Source organism: Capra hircus, chromosome 7 (assembly GCF_001704415.2).
Source record: "Capra hircus breed San Clemente chromosome 7, ASM170441v1, whole genome shotgun sequence".
In the NCBI taxonomy this organism is placed as follows: domain Eukaryota; kingdom Metazoa; phylum Chordata; class Mammalia; order Artiodactyla; family Bovidae; genus Capra; species Capra hircus.
Genome location: NC_030814.1, coordinates 95,249,219 through 95,266,871, shown reverse-complemented (window position 1 = coordinate 95,266,871; position 17,653 = coordinate 95,249,219). Strand labels below are relative to the sequence as shown.

The 17,653-nt window shown below is 50.6% G+C and overlaps 1 long non-coding RNA gene across 1 annotated transcript; it reads right to left on the bottom strand.

Moving 5' to 3' along the window:
- On the bottom strand, window positions 12,505-17,612 carry LOC106502300. The gene is made up of 2 exons (XR_001918351.1): window positions 17,530-17,612; window positions 12,505-17,046 (listed from the first exon to the last, which is right to left on the bottom strand). It is a non-coding gene; the product is annotated as an uncharacterized LOC106502300 (long non-coding RNA).

Sequence of the window (17,653 nt, the reverse complement as noted above, 5' to 3'; positions counted from 1 at the left end):
CCCACCCTGAGTCATCGAGTTAGCACAAACAATCCAGGGCTCCACCATGAGTCACTAAGTTAGCATAAACTATCAATTGTGTTCTGTCTAACATCAAAAATAAACTTGCAATGAATTAAAGACCTGAATATAAGGCCAGATACTATAAAACTCCTAAGAGGAAAACCTAGGCAGAACACTCTGACATAAATCTCAGCAATATTTTTTTGGATCCATCTCCTAGATGAATGGAAATAAAAATGAACAAATGGGACCTAGTTAAACTTAAAAGCTTTTGCACAGCAAAGGAAACCATAAACAAAATGAAAAGACAGTCTACATCATGGGAGAAAATATTTGCAAATGATGCTACTAGCAAGGGATTAATTTCCAAAATAAACGAATAGTTCATGCAGCTCTACATCAAAAAAGCAACTCAATCAAAACGTGGGCAGACGATCTAAATGGATGTTTCTCCGAAAAAGTCAGACGGATGGCCAACAGGCACATGAAAAGATGTTCAATATCACTAATTATTTAGAGGAATGCAAATCAAAACTATAATGAGATATTACCTCACGTGTCAGAATGGCCATCGTCAAAAATTCTACAGATGATAAATGCTGGAGTGGATGCAGAGAAAAATGAACCCTCCTGGTGGGAGGAATGGTGGGAATGTAGGTTGGTTACAGCCACTATGGAGAACAGTATGGATGTTCCTTTAAAAAATTAAAAATAGAGTTCCTATGTAATCCTGCAATCCTGGGCATATATCCAGAGCAAACTAATTCAAAAAGATAACTGCACCGCACTGTTCATAGCAGCAGTGTTCACAATAGCCAAGACATGGAAGCAATGTAAATGTCCATCAAAAGATGAATAAATAAACGTGGTATACATATACAAAGGAATACTACTCAGTAACTAGAAAAATGAAATAATATCATTTGAAGCAACATAGATGGTCCTGGATATTATCATATTAAGTGAACTAAGACAAAGACAAATATCTGATATCACTTATTGTGGAATCTTAAAAAATGATACTGATGAACTTATTTACATAAAAGAAACAGACTCATGGGTGTAGAAAACAAATGTAAAATTGTTAATGTTATTCAGTCGCCAAGTCATGTCTGATTCTTTGCAGCCCCATGGACTCAGCACGCCAGGCTTCCCTGTCCTTCACTATCTCCTGGAGTTTGCTCAGATTCATGTCCACTGAGTCGGTGATGCTATCTCATCCTCTGCCAGCCCCCTTCTCATTTTGCCTTTAATCTTTCCCAGCATCAGGATCTTTTCCAGTGAGTTGACTCTTCCCATCAGGTGGCCAAAGTATTGGAGCTTCAGCTTCAGCATCAATCCTTCCAGTGAATTTTCAGGGTTAATTTCCTTTAGGATTGACTGGTTTGATCTCCTTGCAGTCCAAGAGACTCTCAAGAGTCTTCTCCAGCACCATAGTTTGAACGCATCAATTTTTTGGCACTCAGCTTCTTTATGGTCCAACTCTCACATCCACACATGACTGCTGAAAAAACCATAGCTTTGACCAGACAGATCTTTGCTGGCAAAGTGATGTCTCTGTTTTTCAATATGCTTTCTAGGTTTGTCATAGCTTTCCTTCCAAGAAGCAAGTGTCTTTTAATTTCATGGCTGCAGTCACCGTCCACAGTGATTTGGGAGCCCAGGAAAATAAAATTTGTCACTGCTTCCACTTTTTCCCCTTCTACTTGCCATGAAGTGATGGGACTGGATGCCATAATCTTAGTTTTTTTTTAAGGTTGAATTTCAAGCCAACTTTTTCACCCTCCTCTTTCACTTTCATCAAGAGGCTTTTTAATTCCTCTTTACTTTCTGCCATTAGAGTGGTATAATTTGTATATCTGAGGTTGTTGATATTTCTCCAAGCAATCTTGGTTCCAACTTGTGATTCATCTAGCCCAACATTCACATGATGTACTCTGCATATAAGTTAAATAAGCAGGGTGACAATATACAGCCTTGTTGTACTCCTTTCCCAATTTTGAACCAGTCCGTTGTTCCATATCTTGTTTTAACCGTTGCTTCTTGACCTGCATACAGATTTCTCAGGAGGCAGGTAAGGTGGTTTGGTATTCCCATGTCTTTAAGAATTTTCCACAGTTCGTTGTGAGCCACACTGACAAAGGCTTTTGAATAGTCAGTAAAGCAAAATTAGATGTTTTTCTGGAATTCCCTTGTTTTCTCTATGATCCAAGGAATGTAGGCAATTGGACCTCTGGTTCTTCTGCTTTTTCTAAACTCAGTTTATACATCTGGAAATTCTCAGTTCAAGTACTACTGAAGCCTAACTTGAAGAATTTTGATCATTACCTTGCTAGCATGTGAAATAAGCACAATTGTAGGGTAGTCTGAACATTCTTTGGCATTGTCCTTCTTTGAGAATGAAATGAAAACTGACCTTTTCCAGTCCTGTGGCCCCTGCTGAGTTTTCCAATTTTGTTGGCATTTTGAGTGCAGCACTTTAACAGCATCATCTTTTAGGATTTTATATAATTGTGAATAAATCTAAATGCATGTTGAGAGAACTTCCCTGGTGATCCAGTGCACTTCCACTGCAGGGGCGCGGGTTTGGTCCCTGGTTGGAGAACTAAGATCTCACATGCCATGCTGCACAGCCAAATGGTCAAAAGACAGTAAAAAAACAATAATAAACTAAAAAGAAGAATTTTTAAAGAAAAGCTTAAAAATAAAAAAAGAATGACAAGAAAATAATATAAAAATTTTAAAGTAAAGATTAAAAAAGGAAAAATAATAAAATAAATGTATGTTGAATTTTTTGAAACACTAGTAATAATGCAATGTATTTCTGAAGTTGAAAATTAAAAGTCTAGAACTTTTTTTTTAATTAGTATGGTGGCTGGAGTTGAGCAGATATCTCCCCAGTATAGAAGACCAACCAGGTAGGTCCCTGATATCTGTGTGTCAGGCTGGGGATGTGACATGAGAAAGCTGAATGAACAAACCCGTCTGCAACCTCCCCTCTGCAGCACGTGCTCTGAAGGCAGGGTGTATAGCAAGGAGCTGGAAACTGGGAAGGTGTCCTTGGCTAGAAAGATGCTACAGGTGACGCCCGAAGAAGGAGCTGGCCTTCAGGCAAAGAGTGGGATCAGTGGGGACTGGAGAGACAGAGCCAGTGTGTGAGCACAGCTGGCTTCTGCATAAATAAGATTTTGAGCTTCCAGGGGATCGTGTTTCAGAAGTGGTTTTGCAGCTGCCATCTGGCCTCCCCAACAGCTGAACCTGTGTGCCCAGGTGCACTGGGCCCAGTCCAAGTGTGTGAAAGGCTGCTAGTCTTTTTTTTTTTTTTTTTTTTTTCGGCTGCATCATGGAAATCTTAGTTCCCTGAACAGAGGTTGAACCCACACCCACGGCAGTGGAAGCGTAGAGTCTTAACCCCTGGACCACCAGGGAAGTCCATATTTTTGGTTTTTGTGTTTTTTTTAATATTTGTTCATTTATTTATCTCACTTGACTACGTTGGGTCTTAGTTGCATCATGTGGGATCTTTAGTTGTGGCACAGGGACTCCCTAGTTGTGGCGTGTGGGCTCAGGAGTCACAACATGTGGGACCTTAGTTCCAAACCAGGGAGGGAACCCAGGCCCCCTGCAGTGGAGGTGCAGAGCCTTACCCCCTGGACCACTGGGGAAGTCCCAATTTTTAAAAAAATATTGTTTGAATTTATCTGTAGATATTATTTGTGGCTGTCCTGGGTCTGCGTTCTTCCTTGGCCGTTTTTCTGGTTGCGGAGAGCAGAAGCTTCTCTCCAGATGCAGGGCTCGGGCCTCTAGTTGCCGTAGCTTTGTTTGTTATGGAGCACAGGCTCTAGGGCACATGGGCTCCTGTAGTTGTGGCTTCCAGGCTCTAGACCGCAGGCTCGGTAGGGGTGCTGCATGGGTTTAGTTGCTCTGCAGCATGTGCACACCCACATTCTAAGCAGCGTTACTCACAATGGCGCAGCCAAATAAATAAAAAAATTTTTAAAGAAAATGATCAATTCCATGAGAGCAGGACTGGAACTCTTTGCTGCCTCCCAGTGCCAGAGATTTTATTGGATGCAGAGTGGAGAATATTTTTTTTATAACGATCTTCCAGTATTGAGGCACTTGGCATATTGTCAAGGATCAGGCTGTGAATGTGCCTCTGTTGACAGCTTGGGTCCGCAGCATGAATCAGCTGGCTGCTAACATAGCTGCTGTCCGTAGTGAAGTCTCTTCCTCTGAAGACGATGAACCACTGCAATGGACAGAATGCATCCCCCCAGATTCATATGTTAAGATGCTAACACCCAAGATGCTGGTATTAGGAGGTGGGGCCTTTGGGAAGTGGTTAAGTCAGGAGGGTGGATCCCCCATGAATGGAATTGGTGCCTTTGTAAAAGAGACCCCAAAGAATTGATGCTGTCAAACTGTGGTGCTGGAGAAGACTCTTGAGAGTCCCTTGGACTGCAAGGAGATCAAACCACTCAATCCTAAAGGAAATTGAAAAAAAGAAAAAATATATATAAAGGAAATTGACCCTGATGAAAGACTGATGCTGAAGCTGAAGCTCCGATACTTTGGCCACCTGATGAGAAGAGCCAACTCACTGGAAAAGACCCTAATGCTGGGAAAGATTGAAGGCAGGAGGAGAAGGGGGTGGCAGAGGATGAAATAGTTGGATGGCATCACTGACTCAATGGACGAGAGTTTGAGCAAACTCCAGGAGATGGTGAAGGACAGGGAAGCCTGGCGTGCTGTAGTCCCTGGGGTTACAAAGAGTCAGACACGACTGAGCAAGACTGGAGCCCTGAACAACACAGGGCCACTGAGCAAGAGCAGTGGAGCCCTCCCAGCTTCTTTCCACCATGTGGGGATTGAATGAGAAGCAGGCCACCCACAACCCAGAAGAGGGCCTTCACGTGAATGATGCTACTATGAACACAGGTGTGTGGGAGACCCTGCTGTCAGTTCTTCCGGGTCCATGCCCTGAAGTGGAATTGCGGGATCATATGGGAGAGCTACTTTTAACTGTTCAAAGGACTGCCATGCCGATTTCCATAGTGGTTGTCATCCTAACTGTTTCTACTCTTATCTTCTAATTAGAGCAAGTGATACTAGCCGCCATATATGCTAACGATATAAAGTTCACTTTGAGAAATATCAGTAGATGAAACAGTGAGCCCACTGAAATATAACTAAAATTTTGCTCAAAAATCTGGGCGTAAAAGCACATAGAGACTAATCCCCAGCTGCTCTGAATTTTCTTCAGGTTGACTTGTGGAATGAATGTAAACTTTCCCTTTGAATTATTTATTTAGTTATTTATTGGCTGCCGTGGGTCTTCATTGCTGTGTGCCGGCTTTCTCTAGAAGTGGTGAGCAGGGGCTACTGTCTAATTACGGGGTGCAAGCTTCTAGCTGCAGTGGCTTCTCTTGTTGGAGAGCACAGGCTCTAGGCGAGTGAGCTCCAGCAGTTGCGGCCCATAGTAGGTAGGATCTCCCCAGACCAGGATTCAAATCAGTGTCCCCTGCATTGTCAGGTGGATTCTTGATCAGGGGACCACTAGGGAAGCCCCCAGTATGAACTTCTGAGGTGAACTTTTTGTTCTTTTTCTTTCTTCTTTTGTGTTTGTGCTTTAAGACAAAGGGCACAAACATCTCTGCTTTATCAGGCTGTGGATCTGTAACAAACCTTCCACAGAGGGTGACCTGGAAGGTTTTCCTGATAGCCTCTCTGGCGATTTTGGAGATTGCACCTTCACAGTGGTTCCAGGAGATATTCACGGGCCGTAGAAATGCAGACTAGCACAGAATGTGTAGCAGTCACGTGTCCTCAGAGCTGCTGGCATATAAATTTCTTCACACTCTTTTTGCCAGGATAATAGCTAGAATGATTGCTGCTCAGAGGACCAGGCCCAGCTATCTCCATGGTAACAGTATGCCTTGCCAATGTCACTTGCATTGCTCCAAGAACACGGTTCATAGGATAAGTCCCAGTCATCTCCATGGTAACGTTGTACCCTTCCAGCATCACCTTCCTCTCCCCAGGAACGTGGTTGCACAGGAACCAAGGCAGGCCTGCGAGGGAAAAAGGTACCTGCACAGTTTAAATCTCCATTTAAACAATCTCCGTCTCTGTAGATCAAGTTTACTATGTTTTAAGAGCAGAAAGTTTCTTAATAGGTCTCAACTGTTTTGCAAGCTGGCATTTCAAAGCAGAGCTTCACAGAAGGATGGCCTGAAATCCTACAGGTGAAAGTATCTTCCAGCGACCACATGCTGGAGCAGAACAGCCTCCAAGCTCTGGTCTCAAGAGTGGAGACAATCAGGAATCTTGCTTTTTGAAAAAGATGTAGCATTTTGATGGCAGAAAACCTAAATATAATCTATGGCCATTGGGACCTAGGGCTCCCCTGGTGGCTCAGTGATAAACAGTATGCCTGCCAATGCAGGAGATGCAGGTTCGATCCCTGGGTCGGGAAGATCCCCTAGAGAAAATGGCAACCTACTCCCATACTCTTGCCTGGGAAATCCCATGGACAGAAGAGCCTCGCGGATGCAGTCGCAAGGAGTCGGACACGAATGACAGCTGCCCTGGGTCTTAGTTGAAGTATGAGGGCTTCTAACTGTGATAGCTTCTCTTGTTGTAGAGTAACGGGGTCTAAGTGCATGGGCTTCGCTACTTGCAGCTTGCAAGCTCAGTAGTACTGGCACACGGACTTAGTTGCTTCATGTCATGTGGGATCTTCCTGGACCAGGGATGGAACCCATGTCCTCTACATTGCAAGGTGATTCTTAACCACTGGACCACCAGGGAAGCCTTGAGGCTAATGTATTTTAACATTTATTGGTTGATGTTTTTGGATGCATAATGTCTGAAGATGCAATTCTGTGACACCAACAACTGGAAAACAGTGGGATGGAGCCATGAAGAGGTGGTTTTGTGTGTTATTGACATTAAGCTGGCATGAATCCAAATTTGAGTATTATAACTTTAGGGTGTTGAATGCGATCCCCATGGTAACCCCAAACAAAATGGCTGTAGAATATACACAAAAGGAAATAGAAGCATTTAAATGTTTCACTAAAAAAATTAAACACAGAAGAAAATGTAATGCAGGAAATGAAAGACAAAAGAGCTGTAAGTTATATAGAAAACAATGATCAGTGTGACAGAAGTAAGTCCTTGTTTATCAGTAGTTGTTAAGAATAAAGGAATTTCTAGGACTTCCCTGGTGGTCCAGAGGCTAAGACTCCTCACTCCCAATGCAGGGGGCCCCAGGTTGATCCCTGGTTGGGGAACTAAATCAGCAACTAAGAGTTCGAATGTCACAGCTAAAAAGATTCCACATGCCCCAGCTAAGATCAAAGATCCAGCATGCCACAACTGAGACCTGCAACAGCCAAATATATGAATAATAAAAACAATTTTCAATGAATGATGAAACTTCTGACATTTGCTACGACATGAACAAACCTAGAGGACGTAATACTCGATGAAATAAGCCAGGCGTGAAAGGACAAATACTGTAGGATTTCTCTTATGGGAGGTCCCTAGATTCATAGAGACAGACAGCAGGTGAGTGGGGGCCAGTGACTGGGGGAGGGGGATGGGGAGTGAATGTTTAAAGGGGACAGAGCTTCACTTTGGGAAGACGAAAAGAGTTCTGGGGATGGATGGTGGGGAGGGTTGCACGACAATGTGAATATACTTAATGTCACTGAACTATACACTTAAAAATGGTTAACACAGTAGATTTTATGTTATGTATATTTTGCTGCAAGGTCAAACCAGTCAGTCCTAAAGGAAATCAACCCTGAATATCCGTTGAAATGACTGATGCTGAAGCTGAAGCTCCAATATTTTGTCCACCTGATGCGAACAGCCGACTGATTAGAAAAGACCCTGATACTGGGAAAGATTGAGGGCAAAAGGAGAAGGCTGCGGCAGAGGATGAGATGGTTAGATTCCATCACCGACTCAATGGGCATGAGTTTGAGCAAGCTCTGGGAGACAGCAGAGGACAGGGGAGCCTGGCATGCTGCAGTCCATGGAGTCGCAAAGAGTCAGACCCAGTTTAGTAACTGAACAACAACAAAAGTTTACCATAATAAAATTTTTAAATAAAAGAAGAAATGAGCTATTTATCTTTAATGAAGACAGAGTTTCAGTTTCACAAGATAAGAAGAGTTCTGGAGATGGATAGATGACTATGGCCACACACAATGTGGCTGTGTTTACACTATGACCACCACTGAACAGGACGCTTAAAAATGGTTACAGTGGTAAATGTTATGGATGCGTGAGTGTGTGCTCAGTTGCTTCAGTCATGTCCGCCTCTTTGCGACCCTATGGACTATATAGCCCGCCAGACTCCTCTGTCCATGGGATTCTCCAGGCAAGGATTCTGGAGTGGGTTGCCACACCCTTCTCCAGGGGATCTTCTTGACCCAGGGATCGAACCCATGTCTCCTGCGTCTCCTGCTCTTGCAGATGGATTCTTTACTCACTGAGCCACCTGGGAAGCCCAAATGTTATGTATATTTCACCACAATTAACAAAAGAGCATATTGAAAAATGAAAAGAAGAAAAAGAGCTATCAAACTGTGAAAAGACTTGAAGGTACCTTAACTGTACATTTGCTTCATAAAAGAAGCCAGTCAGAAAACACTGTATACCATATGACTCCAACCACAGGACATTCTGATACCAGGCTCCTCTGTCCATGGGATTTCCCAGGGAAGAATACTGAGTTGCCATTTCCTTCTCCAACAGAGATGGTAAAATCTCAGTAGTTGCCAGGAGGTTGGACAGAGGGAGAAACAGGTGGAGCCCAGGGGATTTTTAGGGCAATGAAACTCTTCTGTACAATACTGGGTGGATGTCATCATTATTTTCCAAAAATCATAGAACTGCACAACACCAAGAGTGAGACCCACTCTGAATTATGGGCTTTAACTAATAATGCATCAATCTCATTGTTGTTGTTCAGTAGCTCAGCTGTGTCTGACTCTTTGTGACCCCATGGACTACGGCACACCAGGCTTCCCTGTTCTCTACTATCTCCTGGAGTTTGCCCAAACTCACGTCCAATGAAGATCAGTCTTACTTCATTCTTTAGCACAGCTGCACCACACTCCTGCAAGACGTTAATAATTGAGGAAACTGGAGGAGAGGAGTAGGGGAATTGTGCAGGTATATGGAAACTCTGTATTCATTTCTCAGTATGTCTGTAAACCTAGAACTATAAAACAAAGGGTTATTAATTTTTAGAAAATGCATAGGCCACCCCAGCTACCAACGACTAAGTCCAGCTTGGTACCAGGGCCCAAGACCACGTGACCTGGTGGTCTTAGCCCACCCACACTATGTCCTCTGCCTGGGACGCCCCTACCTACCCCTGAGGTCTCCTCCATCCTAGGCTGGACTCCCCAGCAATCTTCTTGACCTCTGGCCCCTGGAGGCGGGTGGGTATTTAAGTAAGATTTTTGTTTGTATGTTTTGTACCCTTTTTTCCTTTCCTTAAGCCACACTGCATACCCTGTGGGATCTGTCCAGGAATTGAACCTGGGTCCCTGGCAGTGGAAGCCTGGAGTCCTAACAAGTGGACCTCCAGGAAATGCTTTGTGTTTTTTTAATTTTTATTTTATTTTATTGATGTATTTCTTTTCGCCTACACTGTGTCTTCATTGCTGCAGTGAGCAGGGGCTACTCTCCAGCTGGGTGAATGGGCTTCTCACTGTGGTGACTTCTTTGTTTCTGAGCACAGGCTCGAGGGCGCACGGGCTTCAGCGTGCAGGCTCAGCAGCTGTGGCTCATGGGCCCTGGAGGGTGGGCTCGATAGTTGTGGCACATGGGCTTAGTTGCACCGACATGTGAGGACCCGGGATCAAACCCATGTCCACTGCATTTGCAGGCAGATTCCTATCTACTACGCCACCAAGGAAGTCCCCCAGGTTTATTTTATATATATGTATTACAGTTGTATAATATTATATGTTACAGGTGTACAATATAGTGATTCATGATTTTTAAATGTTATACTTCATTATTGTTATAAATTATTGGCTTTATTTCCCATGCGTGTGAGTTCAGTCACTCAGTCATGTCCAACACTTTGCAACTCGTAGACTGCAGCCCGCCACGCTCCTTTGTCCACGGAATTTTCCAGGCAAGAATACTGGAGTGGGATCCCATTTCCTACTCGAAGGGATCTTCCTGACCCAGGGAGTGAACCCATGTCCCCTGCATCTCAGGCATTGGCAGCTGGATTCTTAGCTTTCACTTTCATGTATTGGAGAAGGAAGTGGCAACCCACTCCAGCGTTCTTTTCTGGAGAATCCCAGGGAAGGGGGAGCCTGGTGGGCTGCCGTCTATGGCGTTGCCCAGAGTCGGACACGACTGAAGTGACTTAGCAGCAGCTTCAGCAGCAGAATTTCAATACAGTTTTCAATCTTTTCTTGTTGGATTCATTATGCCGTCTTACAGGCGGCAGTGGCTCTTGACCTGGTGCACGTTGAGCGCGGGGCTGTTGGGCAGGATCTCGCTGCAGCTGCGCACATGCACAGGATGTTGGTCCTCACGGCCCAGGACAGCTTGCTCACTGGTGGCTGGATGAACTCCAGGGCCGGCGACACTGACCCCGTGGGCTGCTGCCTCGCCACCGTGGGTCTGGGCTGGCTGCCTCTCAGCTGCCTGGGGGGACCCCAAGGACCCGAGGCAGCGGCGGCACCCTTTGGGGCTGCCGGGACAGCCAGGGCACCCGAGGCGAGAGCCGTGGGATCCGCCTCCACTGCCTCAGAGGCTGCCACGACTCTCACTGCAGCCGGACCTGTTTTTAAATTTTGAGCTTTTGAAGCTTATATGCTTTTGCTGGTTAGGACCTGCACTTGCTGGTGCCGGGTGACACCTGTCCCTGGTCACCTTCCCCTGCCTGGTGACAAGACGCTCCTCTTCCACACCTGGCCTTCAGGTGTATGGGCTCAGTGCTGCCCCTGACTTCTGACCTGTCCCCATTGTAGAGTGGAAAGGCAGCGACCCCTCAGTTCTGCCTATGGCTCACGCCCACTGTTTCATGTCTGTAGGTGTTCATTTGGAGGCCCCTGTCTCTGACCTGCTCTGACCCTCTCCTGCCCTGTTCCATCTCTTCTGCCCTGTCCCTGGGTGCATTTCCATCAAGGGGACATGGCTCAAGCAGCAAGAGGTCTGATGGGTGAAAGCATTGCCTCATCTCTTGTAGATTCTTTGGGGACAGAGGCCCCCGGTGGGTGACTCCATCCTTCCTGGAAGAGGTGATGCTGAGCCCCCAGTACTGAACAACAGCCAGGACTTGCAGTCCCCTCCTGGCTCCAAGGAGGGAGTGGGCTGCAGCCAGAGGTGTCGTGTCCCTGTGAGGAGTCTCAGCTTCCACGCCTGGCCCAGAGGATAGCACGAAGGAGGGGAGAGAGGATGCAGGAGGAGGTAGAAGAGATGGATGGAAGATGGAAGCAGAGGGCAAGAGTACAGGAGGATGGATCTAGAGGGAGGAGGCGGGAACGGGACAGAGGGCGTGAGACAGGAAGAGGAGGAAGTGCAGGAAACAGGAGTGGGAGGAGGAAGGGTGGCTGAGGTGGATGGGGAGGTGAAGGTCTGGGGGTGCGGGACTTGTGGAGAATGGAGGAGGAGGAAGGGTGAAGCGAGGGGCTGGCCGAGGACTGGATAGCAGCTGATGGAGGGGTAGGGAGGATGGAGAAGTGATGGAAGCTGAGGGGAAGAGGTAGGGGGATGCAGGGGTGGAGTGTGGATGGAGGAGGATGAGAGGAGAAGGGCAGAGCTTTGGCATCTCCAGAGCCTGGTGGGTCCAAGCCTGTGTTCGTGTCCTGGATCCCAGAGGCATCCTGTCTGTCCTGCCCCAGACCAGGCAAGCTGGCCACGTGAGTTCGTTTGGCCTGTGGGCTGGGGGTGGGGGGGGGGTGGGGACACAGGGCCTCACGCTGTGCAGTGCAGGGCCCCTCGTGCTCTCCATGCGTCACCAGCTCTACGCTCTCCAGCCATGTTCTTGGTTTTCTGTGCGAGTCCAGGAACCGAGGCCCTTCCCTCTTGGCCTTGTTCAGACTTGTGGACTGAAAGGTGGTCTCAGCAGCACAGAGAGGCTGCCTGAGGTTAAGTCATTCTTTTCCCAAACTAACACCCTTCTGATCGGCCGGTGTGTTGCCTGAGCCGATTCACCAGCCAGAATCAGTGAGTGAGGTCCATTATGAGAACGTGTGTCTCTTCCTAATGCCCTTGGTCCCCAGTCCTTGCTCTGCCTCCCGAGAGGGGCCATCCTGGGGTGGGGGAGGTGGGCAGTGAGGGGGGCGTGGTCCCAGGAAGAGCCCCGTGGGCAGGAGCTCAGGGCTGCTGCCCTCGAACATGAGAGCCCCTGGTTGTGTTTTAATCTAAGTCTCTCACTGCCCCTTTCAGGGCTCCTGGGGCAAATCCGGCTCAAAGAGCTTTCTCTGAAATTCACACATCATCCACTTTAGCTCAAGTAGACTATTCAGAGGTCTTTATTTTACAGACTCCTGCTACCATCACCACTGCGTCCACCTGTCACCACCTCGTAAAAGTCTCTTATCCATCAGCAGATACCCACCCCTCGCCCATCCCCCAGCCCTGGGGACCCCCGATCCAGTTTCTGTCTCTATGGACCTGGTGATGCTGGACACTTCAGATCAATGGAATCATACAATATATGGTCTCTTGTGCCCAATTTCGTTCACCCATCCACAGTGTAGGGACACCATTTCCTGCCTGCAGTACAGGAGAGTTGCAATCTCTCCACATCCTGTTATTGGGAATAAAGTTTCCATGGGTGAGAAGTGGTGTGCCCTGTGGTCTTGATTTGCATCTCCCTGATGGCCGATGAGGTTGGGAAGCTCCCCCTGAGCCTGTTGGCCTTGTTTTCTAAAGCTGGGTGGACTTTGGAGAAAGGTCTACCCCATTCTGAAATCTCGAAGTGGAAGTATTAGGTGTGGATGCAAGCCATGATTGCCAAAGGGGATCCCACGCACTAAGGGGGCACTAATGTCTGATTTCTCCCTCTATGACCAGGAAGCTGCCAACTACACTTGCTGGGTCCCTGAAGCTCTTTAGGGCACTGGAATACATGGATTTTGTCTTGCAGCATACAACATGGAGAAGCTGGAGACCCTACTAGCCTTGGAACAAGAAGAAATTATAACAAAATAGGAGCGGGTGAGACCCCAACAGGGATCATAGACAAGAGCAGGTGCACCCAAGCAGGGATCTGAGCCAAGGACAGGCAGCTGAGACCCGGCAGGGATCCTAGCCAGGTAGAACTGGTATCATCACCCATCAGAAAAGGTACATTTCCCAAGTGGGAATCACTGCAGCCCAGGCGAGCATCCTAGCCCACAGAATCAGGTATGTCCCAGGAGGAATCAGCGCCAAGAATAAGCAAGGGAGGCCAGGCCGAGATCATCCCCGGGTAGACCATGGAAGGCCACGTAAGGATGGTTACCAGTAGGAACAGGTACAGCTCAGGCGGGGAGCACAGTCAGCACGCAGCAGGTGAGGCCCAGGTGGGCCATGCCAGCCCACATGGCCAGCAAGAGCAGGGATGTCCCTGGTGGGATCATAGCCAAGGAGGAGCAGGTAAGGCCCAGGTGGGATCCATTGCCACGTGTGCACAGGTACAGCCCAGCGGGAACCATGGGCAGCAAGAGCACTCACATTCCAGGTAGGAGTCACAGTGAAAGCTGAGCAGAGCAAGCCTGAGTGGACATCCTCCTCCCCAGGATGAGCGGGTATGGCTCAGGTGGGGGTCACCACAAATGGGACCAGGTGGCCCAGGCATGATCCTAGCCAGGTACGAGGTGAGGCCCAGGCAGATCCCACTGAGGCAGGCAGGCCTGGTGCTGTGCCCCTGGGATGCAGGGTGGGGAGTTGTCCTGCCCTGCCTTTCCTGGCATCTCTCAGCCCCCTCTGGCTTTTGGGCCATACAAGGAGGATGCGGGAACCAGGGAAGGATACGGATCTCTCACTGTACAGTGTCGCCAACAGGCTAGGTTCCTTGCTGTGAGTCACTGGGATGCCCCTCTTTCCCATCCTGGGGGTGGGTTTCCACGAGAAGAAACATCCCAGAGGTGTCAAGAACAGGAGTGACCGCTGGTGGCCATGGCAGGCCATGGGCTGATGAATCCAAGAGCAGAGGTGGGCTCTGGGGGATCCTCCACGCACATCTGGCTCTTGCAGGAGGTGGGCTACTTCCAGGGCATGAATGAGGTCGTGGCCGTCCTACTGATGTTCCTGAACGAGGACGACACCTTCTGGAGGTTGTTCCAGCTGATGACTGATGCGAAGCACGTCATGCGCAGTAGGTGCCTGCCGAGGACGGCTGGGCAAGCCTGAGGATCCAGGGTATCTTTGCAGGGGGGCTGGTGGGGACCCTGGCCCAGGACAGCTCCCCATCAGCAAAGGGCACTGGTTCCCTACACTGCCCTTTGGGTTCTGGAACCTCAGCCCTCAGTCCCAGCCTCATGCAGACCACTCTCCCTTCCTTCCCTGCTGGTCCTTCTGCCTCAAGCCTGCCATCCACCAGGCACCCTGCAAGCCCACGGCCACATGAAGCCCAGGTAGCAACATCACCTCCTCTGCCCCCAGCCTGGTTGCAGAGGCCAGGAGATGGCCAGGCACACACCCCCATCTCCCCTGGGGGCCACACTCGCTGCCCCTCCATACCAGGCCTGCCATTCTCCACTGTGCCTGCTGTGGGGACAGCATGCCGGGACCAGATGCCTCCCCACCCCTCTGCCCAGGGCACCAGCTGAGCTGGGCATCCAGGAGCAGGGCCTCTGCCCTGGCCTCACAGGCTGCCCTGCCTGGGAAGAGCATGTCCAGCCAGGGCTCAAGAGGGCCCCACAGGCAGGGGTCACCACTGGGGGCTCCTGTGGTACTCCACTCCCCTCTGGGCAAGGCTCTGACTTGTGGGGGTCTGGGGGCTCCTCAGGCTTCATCCCTGGATTCCTGACATTGCTAAGATTCCAGGCCCATCACAGGCACATTCTCGGCAGAGCCCTCCCCAAGTTGAAGGGACATATGGTGAGTACAGCTGTTGCCCCGCCCAGAGGTGCTGTCCCATGGCCACTGCAGGGACTTGGCTTCCTGCAGGCTTCACTCACCTTCTCCTGGGGGCGGCCAGGGGTGAGCTCGGGCTGAGCAGGCCCATGGACAGCATGTCCACCACCCCTGAGGGTGGCTGTAGAGGGCCCTCAAGTAGGGAGGTTTCCGGCAGAGCACGCAGGCCCTGAGCACCCCCTGCCCTGCTTTAGAGCAGATGTCTGTGGGGATTTACACACCCACGTGGTTCATGCAGTGCTTCATCAACCAGGTAAGGCTGCCCAGGGACGCTGGGTTCCAAGGCCTCCCTGTCCCCTACTCCTGATGCCCAGGGAGGGACAAACCCCACCCTCAGATATGCCAAGACCCTCCTGAGGAGCCCCGAAGGGCAGCCCAGAGCCCTCCTGGTGGGCCCAGGGCACCTTGAAGTCCCAGGGACCCGCCGTTTCTGCCTGGCTCCCTTTGGGAAGGGTGGGTCAACCTGGAGTGCAGCTGAGCCACCATCGTGATCTGCTGAGGTGTCACCACCAAGAGGGTCAGCTGGTGTGCTGTCAGGCCCTAAGGACCCTGAGAGGCCTGGTGGGAGCACCTTTGTCCAGCCAGATGAGCAGCTCTGGGACCTTGTCTGACAAACGGTGGGACTGCAGGGACCAGAGGCAGATGGGGCTTCTAACCCTGTGCTGGGACCCCCTGTCTTCTGCTCTAGCGGCCCCTCCCATGCCCATGGTCCCCACAGAGCCCCCTTTCCGCTGACCCTGAGGCTCTGGGATGCCTCCATCCTGGAGGGTGGGCACTTGCTCACAGCCATGGCCTCCACCGTCCTCAAGATGCACAGGAAGAAGCGGGCCTGAGTGTGGAGCACAGGCCACGGAGGAGGGAGTGCCAGCCACATGAAGGCGGTCAGGGTGCCCTGTGGTGAGTGCCCCTAACCGGGGCGCTCCCTGGGGCTCTGTCGGGACAGATAGACCCCCAGAGGTGGTGCACAGTTGAACACAGTCGCCCCCTACTGGAGGAACCCCCAATGTGGGGGCCGAGCCTTCCTTGTGGGTGCCCTGATGGCCTGATGGCACCCGCACCCCTAGAGCATCTCCAGAATTCAGCCCACCCTGAAGCCAGCCCCCTGGGAGGGATCAGCCCTCCCTTCGAGTCTCCTGGACTGAGACTTGAGGGTTGAGGGGGTGGGTAGGGCCTTCTGGGCCTCCAGCCGGGTCAGTACCTCACACCTTGTTTCTCTTGCCTTCCAGTCAGGAAAACCCACCTAGTCTCAGCATCCAGGGCTTCAGTATCTGCGACCTCAGCACTCAGTCGGTGAGGGTTAAGACTCCACGCGTGCTGTACCAGCAGGAGGAGGGAGGAGGTCATGGGTGCGGCTGGGGTTCCCTGCTGCTCCACACCCCAGAGCTGTCGAAGTGTCCTTGGTCTGCGAGGGGTCTGTGCCTGTCCTGGGGGCCCTTGAGTTCACACCCATTTGGGCCACGCTAGGGAGCTGGCAGCTAGACCACCACCACCATGTCCTATATTCTAGCAAAAAGCCCAGGACCTCCTGGGAGCCGACAAGTGGGTGAAGAAGCTGAGGAGCTGGCAAAAATACCAGGGCAGCAAGAAGGTATAAAGCAGAGTATCCTGACCCTGCAGGGCGCTAGCCTTTGGGCCCCATAAGGCTCAGGAGACTCTGATGCCAGGGCGGCAGCCAGCCCAGCCCAGGACCCCACAGGGAGGGAGCAGTCGGGGCTATTCTCCACTCCCAGTTTGGGAAGATCAGGCCCAGCTCTAGGAAGACCCTGCCCCTCTGCAGCATCTTCCACAGGCCTCTCACTCCGTCTACTCCCCGGCGTGGTGCCTGCATCTGTCTCAGGGCTGCTTCTCCCCCATAGATGTGCCAAAGGGTGTCCATGGGCATCCCTCCACCAGTGCGAGGGCAGGCCTGGTCTCTGCTCTGGGTGGGACCTGGAGAAGGTGAAGGCGGAGAACATCAGGAAATATCAGGTGCGGCCGGTCCACCTGAGCAGGGGCAATGGGCCAGGCTATCAGGAGCTTGGCGGGCTGCCCCTGGGGACCGCTGGCCCACCCCCAAGGGTGGGGGGTGGAGGTGTCGGGCTGTGGGGCTCCACGCTCCTCCTGGGCGGTTTTTAGAGTCAGGGTGTCGGGAGCCCGAGCCCCCTGAGTCGGGCTGGCGCCAAAAGAGTAGGTGACTGTCAGACGGAAAGGCAGCGAACAGGAGTCTCCCCTCGCCACGCCCACCCCATCCCGCCCCCTTCTCGCCCCGCCCCGCCTGTTACCGCCTAACGGCAGTGACCCTCCAGAGGGTGTTAGGAAGCAGAGGCCCAGCCGCCCTCCCCGCCCGGGACCAGGCTCAGGGCCTGGCGGGCGCTGTCACCTGGGAGGCCTCTGGGGGAGGCGGAGGACGGGTCCAGAGGGCCTGGACGGTACCTTGTTAACGGTCGGGGTTCTGGGCCTTGGACGGGGGAGTCCCTCGTGAGCCCCGCTGGCTTTAGAAACAAGCGGAATGAGGTTTCTGCAGAAAACAGCTCCGGTCCCTCGGGCTCGCAGCGCC